Below are 10000 nucleotides of genomic sequence, written 5' to 3' on the forward strand. Positions count from 1 at the left end.
GAAGGAAGAGATGGGGGAGAAGATTAGAGAGAATCTTGTGGTCTTGACAAATTCAATAATGGCTCATTACATTCATCCTTCAAGCAGTATTTAGCATTCTTCATAGAACTTCTATGTTTATGGATCGGATCCTGTCAGCATCAATCTACTGCGATCATGCATTTAACTATAACCAACGAAGTCCAAGTACGAAAACAATATTTAATATGCTCAGGTGTATAATTAGTTACATTTTGCTGGCTTCAGATATTGAAATTTACTGAAATTTACTGAAGTAAATTTAGTGAAATATTCTCCGATAAGATAACTTAGTTTAGTATTAACATGGCTGTGAAAAACTTGAAAAGAATATTATAAAAGAATGAAAGTGAAAAGAGAGAGAAAAATCTTGCAAGTGTATAGGTTAAAAGTTAAATATACATTTATAAGAGATCACATAGCATCAATAATATTGAAGTTATACATATGTATACACATATGTATATATTCTTATGTGGAATATCTTAAAGCACCCCCATAAAGTTGAAAATAAGAGAATCTAGAAAAGGCGGCGAGCTGGCAGAAACGTTAGCACGCTGGGCGAAATGCGTAGTTGTATTTCGTCTGTCGTCACGTTCCGAGTTCAAATTCCGCCGAGGTCGACTTTGCCTTTCATCCTTTCGGGGTCGATAAATTAAGTACCAGTTACACACTGGGGTTGATATAATCGACTTAATCCGTTTGTCTGTCCTTGTTTGTCCCGTCTGTGTTTAGCCCCTTTTGGGTAGTAAAATAGAAATAAATATTGAAGTTATGTGTGCATGTATCCGTGTTTGTGTGTACATACATATAAATATATGTGTATATGTATATATAAGTATATATGTTTGTGTGTGATGTGCATATATATATATATATATATATATATATATATATATATATATATATCCGTAATAATGAAGGGTGAAATTAATTAATTGGAATAATATTAATTACACCAAGTAGTCTTCGGCATGTAAAAGCCTCATTCGAGGAAAATTTAAGTAATACTAAGCATAAAGGGTTAGCAACGAATGCCTTACCACATACCGAATTTAGAAATAGCAGTCAAAGAGTTATAGCTAGAAATAGCTATAACTCTTTGACTGCTATTTCTAAATTCGGTATGTGGTAAGGCAATTCGTGCTAAACCCTTTATTGCTTAGTATATATATATATATATATATATATATTTCTGTCAGTGATGTTTCCTCTTAAGGTTTCACAGCATACAATGCATATACTAAAATAACATCGTTTTAACAGACGCAATAGTGTATTCACATTTTATATATAAACTAGAGCAAGAATGAAAATCTTGAGATTGAACACTTGCATGCTATTGCACAAGCGCTAGGAGTCGCTTAATTGAAAAATAGAGAGAGAGAGAGAAAGAGAGAGAGAGAGAGAGAGAAAGAGATAGATAGATAGATAGATAGATAGATAGATAGATAGATAGATAGATAGATAGATAGATAGATAGATAGATAGATAGATAGATAGATGCTCGCATACACACACATATGTATATATTCTTATGTGGAATATCTTAAAACACACGCATCAAGTTGAAAATAAGGGAAACTAAATATTGGCTTAAAAAACCTTTATCGATAGAAAAAGGGATTTCCAGCCCAATATCTAGATTCCATATGTGCCTCGAGATAATCCCAAAAGAATTTGTTCATGCTCTCTCGGAAGTTCATGAAACGTTTTTGAAGTCAACACTACAAACATACATACATACACACACACATATACATGCATGCACACAGAAAGAGAGAGAGGGAGTGAGGGAGATATATATATATATAGACATATGTAACACATGTACATATATATATATATATATAAATATATATATATATATATATATATATATATATATATAATAACAATTTAATAAATAAAACATATGCATACATAAATGTATGTACATACCTACATCTATATGTATATATACATGCATATATGGGTACAGGACACCACAAATAAACGTAGAACACAGCGAGAAACGAAAACATAAAATCAAACAAGGAAACGGACTTTTTTTAACTACGAAAAAACAGAGTACAAGACAAACAATACAAGGAATATTCCCCTTCTTCAGCTGCCCCTGTTTCGACTCAATGCGTGTTTAAGGTGTATATATATGTATATATATATATATATATATATATATTAAAATATATGAATCTAAAGATATATATATATATATATATATATGTATGTATGTATGTATGTATATTTGTATACATACACACACATACACACACACACACACAGAATACAAAAAGTACAGGGAGTAGCAAGAAATGATAAAATATTTGTAAAAAGAAAGATCCGCTTACCTTGGTTTAGTATTATATAAAATATAGGAAGCAGATGACAACCTGACAGCAAACAAGAGCTACAACACGACTGATAAATAAATAAATTAAAAACTACACGATGTAAATAGTTCTTTATGCTTCTTCTATTGCAGTTTACTCACGTATAATTAAGACATTAAGCATTTGCGCGGCAATGTGTTTGAATCTTACTGACGTGTTTGCCAACCAATAGCTAGCTTTTATATTCAATCGATACACATCACCTCTACCCACGCGAATTCTCCCATCAATTAGTGAAGAGCAAAAGAAAAGAGGCGGATTGTTACTATATAAGCTGGACAAATAATGATTTAGTGGACTATTTTCTCAAAACTTATGTGACGTGTAAAATGTTACAGAGTTTAATATATAATAGATTCACGCAGATATATACACACGCACATATACACACACTCATATGATAATAATAATAATAATAATAATAATAATAATAATAATAATAATAATAATAATAATAATACGGAGGCGTGTATTTATTTCACTGAAATATGTAAATAACAATAGCAACAGGTAAATAAAATACACGCACTAACATAGACGTGTACACACGCGCGGTTACACACGTAGACACTCACATATAAACTCAAAATCAGACAGTTAAATATATATATATATATATATATATATATATATATATATATATATATATATAATTTAGCTAGAGGTTATGTTAGCCTCGTGAAGGGATGGTGTTATCAAAGGAAATACTGGTTCAATACCTAATATTTGGGTGTGGGAATTGATTTCTTTAAAATACTATTTATATAAATGAAGAAAAAAATGGAGTTTGTGAAGTTAATAAGAGTTTATAATCAACAGCGAATCGATCATTATCGCTGACAGCTGTTTCAATTATACACAGTGAATTTAATTAAATAGTAAGTTCATATTTCTGAGCATAATATCTTCAGAGAGGAAATATATATATACCCTTAGATGTTTTGTATCTTTATTTATAGATTCATCGCAGCAGACTAGTCTGCTATCATGAATGTATGTATGTATGTATGTATGTATGTATGTATGTATGTATGTATGTATGTATGTATGTATGTATGTATGTATGTATGTTTGTATACACACATACATAGATTTATGCATATATATGTATGTGTATACACATACACACACAAATATATTGTCATTCGAAATGTAGACAAGTGTCAACGATCCATGTGGCAGGCTTCAAAATCATAAAGAGATCCTTTGTTACATGAAATCATTAGTAGTCTTGTTAAGCCAAACATAAAGAATATTTATTATCCACCAATGCTGTGTTGAGCACTGATTCTCACTGTTCGATATTAGAGTATATGCATATCTATCTATCTATCTATCTATCTATCTATCTATCTATCTATCTATCTATCTATCTATCTATCTATCTATCTATCTCTCTCTCTCTATATATATGTATATATATATATATATATATATGTATATATATATATATACACACACACACACATGCTCTCTCTCCCTCTCATTTTCTCCCCATCCATCACCCTCTTGTACTGTCTTATATCCCTCCCCACCACTACACACTCAATAACACTATAAAATGGTCAACATTTTTTTCACAGGAACTTAGTTCGACTTGAAAACCACACTAGAATGGGAGAAGGCGCCAATACATGATCTAAGTTATATGATGTATAAAAACGTAATATACAAATAAATATCTGTAAATATAAAACCATCCGAATTTCTGAGCACCTCATTTCTTCTAATATAAAATACCTGTATATCATCTCCAAACCTTCCAATATATAAATATATACATACATACATATATAAGGGTAAAGTTGATTTCGGTCAGGTCTCAACCGAGAACAGAAAGGCTTGAAATAAATATTGCAAGGTATCCGCCTTGTTGTCAAACAACTTCGCCACTTAGCAATATACGTAATTAGCTATGTGGAGGCGCAATAGCCCAGTGGTTAAGGCAGCGGACTCGCGGTCATAGGATCGCGGTTTCGTTTCACAGACCGGGCGTTGTGAGTGTTTATTGAGCGAAACAGCTAAAAGCTCCACGAGACTCCGGCAGGGGATGGTGGTGATCCCTGCTGTACTCTTTCACCACAACTTTCTCTCACTCTTACTTCCTGTTTCTGTTGTACCTGTATTTCAAAGGGCCGGCCTTGTCACTCTCTGTGTCACGCTGAATATCCCCGAGGACTACGTTAAGGGTGCACGTGTCTGTGGAGTTCTCAGCCACTTACACGTTAATTTCACGAGCAGGCTGTTCCGTTGATTTGGATCAACCAGAACCCTCATCGTCGTAACCGACGGAGTGCTTCCATCCATCCAATTAGCTATATACTTACATATACTACATACGCCCACACGCAAACACAAACATATACACATGTATGGATGTACGTATCTTATGTGTGTATAGTGTATATGCATATAATACTTATTCTTATATATGTGTACATATGCGTATATATATATATATCCGTGTATATTTATATATATGCGTGTGTTTCTATGTTTGTATGTGTATATAAATACATGTATGTATGAATATATATGTATGGATGGATGGATTGATGTATGTATGAATTTATTAGTGTGTGTGTGTCTATGTGTGTTTATAGTGAAGAGATAAATGTCATACATTCAATCCACGGGTAAGGAAATAGATGAATAGAGAGATAAGTAGATATCACCGAATTATGATTATATTCTTATATATATACGTGAGATATCCGAAAATGAGAACATATGTACTGATTCCTTACATTGTTATATTCAGTCAAAGCCACCAGATCTATAAGCGATAAACGTATGACGTGTACTGATCATTCAAGGCTTTTGTAATGTTAGAAACGTGAAATAACTGAATCCCGAAATGGTATTCAATCTCAAAACCCCGCTTAGCATACATGCTTACATGCGTACATCCATCCGTCCATACATACATACATACATACATACATACATACATACATACATACATACATACATACATACATACATACATACTTACATACATACATACATACATACATACATATGTATATATGTACATACATACATACATACTTACATACATACATACATACTTACATACATACAAACATACATGCATACATACATACATACATACTTACATACATACATACATACATACATACATACATACATACATACATGGATACATGCATACATACATGCATACATGCATACATGCATACATACATACATACATAGATTCATACATACATACATACATACATACATACATTCATACATACATACGTGCATACAGACAGACACTCAGGGATGCATGCAAGCAGACGAACATATATACTTTTGTATATACCAATATGGATACGTACACAGATACATGAATACGTGCACATCGATACGTACAGACATACGTGCACGCATACTTATGCATCAATAAAATCGCAGTCTTACTCCGTCAGTTTCGATGAAAGGCACTCAGCTGTTATCACGATGGAAATAATTATCCATTGAATGAGCATATAAGTGGCTGAGTACTTCAAATACTTGTCCTGTACTTATGGCATAGTCCTCAGTCAGAATTAATTTGAGATAATGCGACTAGGCTGAAAAGTTAAAATTACAGGTACAATGTAACTGGCGAGCTTCTCCACAGTTTCCTTCTATCCAATTTCACCCACAAGCTTAGTTTAACTTTATGCCATAGAAATAGCCATTGCTTAAGATGCCAGGCAGTGGGACATAACCATGAGCCATGAGATTATGCAGAAAACTTCTTAAGCGTTTGGATAAGATGCGCCCATTTGCAATCGCACACATATCTACAGCTACACAAATTTATATATATATATATATATATATATATATATATATATACTTTATTTAAAAGCAGCAGAAATATAACAAAAGCTGTTACTCAGAGTTTCACGTTACCATTCGTCGGGTAGCTTTGTTAACAAATATTTCTGCTGCTTTGAAATAAGGCATATTACTCTACCTCTGGTATTTGAGTACTCTTTTTTCCACCTCGTGTCACATTTATATGTTTACTCCGGTATATATATAATGGAGTAAATGGAGCAAGAACATACTCGGAAACGAACGAAAGATTTCTGGACAATGGACAGACGCTAAAATAATAAAAATAGTAATAAAAGAGTGAAGGAAAGAAAAATATATATTTAGTGCGTGCGTTTATTTGGCAAAAAATATATAATAATAATAATAATAATAATAATAATAATAATAATAATAATAATAATAATAATAATAATAATAATAATAATAATAATAATAATAATAATAATAATAATAATAATAAATAAAATGACCATCCCGAAATACAACAATATTATATTTATATATATATATATAGGCTAACGTTACATAGATTGCAATTAATAAACGCTCGTTTTATCTATTTTTAAAAACCAATGACCTTACACGCAAATAAAAAACGAATATATTGGTTCAATGAAATTTGATCTTAAGCCTATGGGGAAAACTAATATGTTTTTGTTGTCAGAAATCGAATTGTTAAGATATTTTGAATTACACAACATTTAAAATACGAATAGTCGCGCTATATATTAACATACGCTCTAAGGCGGTGAGCTGGCTGAATGGTTAGCATAGCGGCATTTCGTCAGTGTTTACGTTCTCAGTTCCAATTCCACCTTGGCCGACGTTACCTTTCATTATTCCAGGGGTCGAACACATAGGCCGTGCAATTGACTTACCCCATCTCCAGAATTGCTGACCTTTTGCTAACATTTGAAGCCAGTATACTAATAACACTTTAAAAATATCAAAATAATTCTTTAATTTACTGAGTAGAAGAAAATTTGAGTATTGGCAAATGCGATGAAATCCAAAGGCATGAATATACAAGGCCTTATAAGACGTTGCTATTGCACGTTTTTGGTATCATTGTTCCCAGTTCCTCTATGTATCTGCCTACTGGTTTAAGAATTGCTGATAACGAGTTTTATTCGCTTCATCAGCTTTATTAACTGCAATGATCCGCCGTAAGTTGTTTGAGTCTGGTTTGTAAAGCATTCATTCAGCGTAGTCAATACATGAAGCTTCGGATTCGTGTGTTGTAAATGGTTGCATGTCTTAGGTGGATGTAAGGGAAACAAGAAGCTCTCGATGAGGTGTGTCTGTAACCAAGCCTTCATCCCAAGTTAAGGCTAGCTCACATTATTTCTCCACTTGGTAAAAGATTTGTCTATTACAACATCGATATCGGCGTGTACGTCTGAGCGCGTGAGTCTAAATGTGTGGTTTGTATGTGTGCGTATATCTGTGTGCATGTATATGTATGTATATATATATTATATATATATATATATATATATATATATATATTATATATATATATATATATACATATATATACATACATATATATAGAGAGAGAGAGATATTCATATATTTATATGTAAAGAGAAGCATTATGTGCATGTACGCACGCACACAAACACACACATGCACACGTACACATACGCACACGTACGTACACACACACACACACACACACACACATATATATATATATATAATATATACACATATACACACACATAAATATATACGTATATGTGCGTGTGCATGTGTCCGCGTGTGCGTGTGCATGTGTCCGCGTGTGCGTGCGTGAGTGCGATCGTAAGTGGTGTACTGTTTCGTGATTGAAATCTGGAGAGAGTATAGGTGTTAAGGGTTAGATTATTATTATAAGAAATTTAGCCGCTGCACAAATCTCCTGATGAGAATATATCTGAACGGAGGTATATCCGATATCAACCGATATCAGTGATATAATGATGTGTGAACAGGTCAACATTTGGTGATTTAATGTCATGCATTTGATAACGTTATTAAATATAAGTCCCGTTCTAATATGATGTGTAAAACATTTTTTTCTTCTTCGATTTCCTGTTAATACATTACTTTCGTGGTAATACATTCCATATACCAGTTGTGTGTATGTGTGTTTGAGTGCTTGTGCGTGTTACTGTGTGTGAGTGTGTGTGTGTGTATGTATATATGTAAGTATGTATGTATTTATGTATGTATGTATTTATGTATGTATGTATGTATGTATTTATTGTATATATGTATGTATTTATGTATATATATGCATGTATGTATGCATGAATGTATTATGTATCTACTCCAGGGTAGTCTTGTAGTATATGTGTATATATGTCTGTGATATATATATATATATATATATATATATATGTATGTATGTATGTATGTATATGCATGTATGTATATGCATGTATGAATGTATATGGTAGGTGTGTAAGCATGCATACACATATTAGATGTTTGAAATATCACATGCAAGAACAAATTTCTTATAGGCACGCTGTAGTGGAATATGTTCATCATAGAAGTACTACGCCCTGTGAATGGATTTGGTAGACGGAAACTGAAAGAAACCGGTCGTCTATATATATATATATATATATATATATCTATATATATATATACGTGTATACACACACACACACACACACAACACATATATATATATATATATATGTGTGTGTGTGTGTGTGTGTATGTATGTATGTATTTGTGTGTCTGTGTTTTGCTATCGCTTGACAATCGATGCTGGTCTGTTTATGTGCCCACAACGCAGCGGTTCGGCAAAATGAACCGATAGAATATATGTGTGTGTAAGTGTGTGTGTGTGTGTGTATTTCTGTTTGTTTGTCTTCTACCACCACTTGACAACCGGTATTGGTGTTTTTACGTTCCCAATAATTTTGCAAGAAACCGACAGAAAAAGTACAAGGTTTAAAAAAAACAAAAGAACTGGGGTCGATCCGTTCGACTAAATTTCTTCAAGGCGGTGCCCCAGCCTGGCCGCAATCTAATGAATGAAACAAATAAAAGTTAAAAAATATGAACAAACGTAGTTAAACTAGGGGCTTAGTTTCACGGGAAGGTTAAATTTTTTTTAAAAAATCTGCTAGAGTTAATCTGTTTGTAAATCTAATTTCAAACACGACGCGCTTGGTTTCGAATAATGCGTGCGCGAATGTCTCTGCGTGTGTGTGTGTTTAGTGTGCGCTTACTTTGTGTGTGCGAGTATGTGCGTGTGTGTGCGACAAACTTTCACATCAAGTGATGATCTATGACAGTAAAAAGAAAAGAATCTCCTTCTCATGGGATCTCGAACCTATTGCAGTCAAGGCTATAGATTCAAGACCACACGAAAGAGATCATTTCATACTCACCTGCCAAATTAATCTAACTGAACGTTTTACTTGTATAGGCTGACAGCATTACATCAAAAAATAACACAAGGGAATCACTTACAATTGTATCGTCTCTTAACCATGGTCAGATTAGATATTCTACTGCAGTCTAACACAAACAAGTTTCATAATTATATTCTGTATATATATATAGTTATCATTATACCTTTAATGCGTAATTTGTGACCGATTAGGCAACGGTTGAACAAAAATTTGAAACATTGCTTAGTTATTTACAATTGTAAAGAAAACAATTAGATGATATGTTTACTTTTTTTCCTTTCCAAATATTTCTGCTTGTAAATGTCTTATATAACTTATATTTAATATGTAAACCGT

General features: G+C 32.7%; 1 protein-coding gene across 6 annotated transcripts in view; it reads right to left on the reverse strand.

Annotated features, from left to right (window-relative positions):
• LOC115211866 overlaps positions 1 to 10000 on the reverse strand; it is a 99291-nt gene that overhangs the window by 73852 nt on the left and 15439 nt on the right. Inside the window, exon 1 of one of the 6 annotated variants that reach the window (XR_003881693.2) lies at positions 2370 to 2565. The exons of 3 other annotated variants lie outside the window; for them this stretch is intronic. The gene's annotated coding sequence lies outside the window, so the exon portion shown is untranslated. Of the gene's footprint in view, positions 1 to 2369; positions 2576 to 10000 lie in introns of those variants that run through there. 2 more of the 6 variants (XR_004999193.1, XM_029780601.2) reach the window with 2 other exon arrangements.

The sequence above is a fragment of the Octopus sinensis genome, linkage group LG5 (assembly GCF_006345805.1).
Source record: "Octopus sinensis linkage group LG5, ASM634580v1, whole genome shotgun sequence".
NCBI lineage: Eukaryota > Metazoa > Mollusca > Cephalopoda > Octopoda > Octopodidae > Octopus > Octopus sinensis.